The sequence below is a fragment of the Humulus lupulus genome, chromosome 2, assembly GCF_963169125.1.
Source record: "Humulus lupulus chromosome 2, drHumLupu1.1, whole genome shotgun sequence".
Taxonomy (NCBI): domain Eukaryota; kingdom Viridiplantae; phylum Streptophyta; class Magnoliopsida; order Rosales; family Cannabaceae; genus Humulus; species Humulus lupulus.
The window spans coordinates 252,977,528-252,978,585 of record NC_084794.1 but is presented as its reverse complement, the minus strand read 5'-3'; positions in this window follow the sequence as shown (position 1 = coordinate 252,978,585).

Genomic DNA, 1,058 nt, shown 5'->3' with positions numbered 1-1,058 from the left:
TTTTAGAGGATCATGGAGTAAGTATTTGCCGCTGATAGAATTCTCCTACAACAATATCTACCAGTCAACGATCAGGATGGTGCCTTATAAGTTACTTTATGGAAGAAGGTGTCGATCACCGTTACATTGGGACGAGGTAGGGGAAAGGAAAATTCTTGGTCCCTAAGCTGTTAGAGAAGCTCAAGAAGCAGTAGCGCTGATTAGAAAATGTATGCTCATTACTTAGAGCCGTCAGAAAAGTTATGCGGATGCCAAGCGACATGATGCGGAATTCAAGGTCGGAGACCAAGTCTTCCTAAAGATATCTCCTATGAAAGGTGTGAAGCGGTTTGGGAAGAAAGGAAAGCTTAGTCCTCGATTTATAGGACCTTTTGAGATATTGGACAAAGTGGGAGCAGCAGCATATAGATTAGCCCTACCGCCAGCTCTAGCAGATAGCCACAATGTGTTCCACATCTCGATGCTGCGAAGATATGTGTCAGACCCATCTCACGTCTTCAAGTACGATACGATAACACTCCACAAAGACTTGAGTTACGAGGAATGACTGGTTAGCATCCTAGATAGAGGGATGAAGGATTTATGGTCCAAGAGTATTCTGATAGTCATGGTCCTATGGAGTAATAGTTTTGAAAATGAGGCAACTTGGGAGTTGGAGGAGGACATGTTAGCACGGTATCCGAGATTTTTTGGTAAGTAAATTTTGAGGACGAAATTCTTTTAGCAGGGGAGAATTGTAGAGTCCCTGAATTTTATTTAGCTAGTAGTAATTATAGTATGATAGTTACTGTGGATTTTGGTTCAAGCCGGGACTTAGTTGAACACTCGTAGAAACACTTATATATTTTATAAGTTTAACCTATAGTTTAAGAATATTATTTATAAGATAAGGTTTGATTAATATAGTTGATTATAAGAATGTCATTTATTATACTATAAGGTTTAGATAGAACTAGTAAGATCATGACACTTGTCGTGTGCAAGTTTATTAAGCAATTAAGTATTTGTGATAAATATTTTTGAAAATGAAATATTTAAAAACTCTAGGACCTACCAGC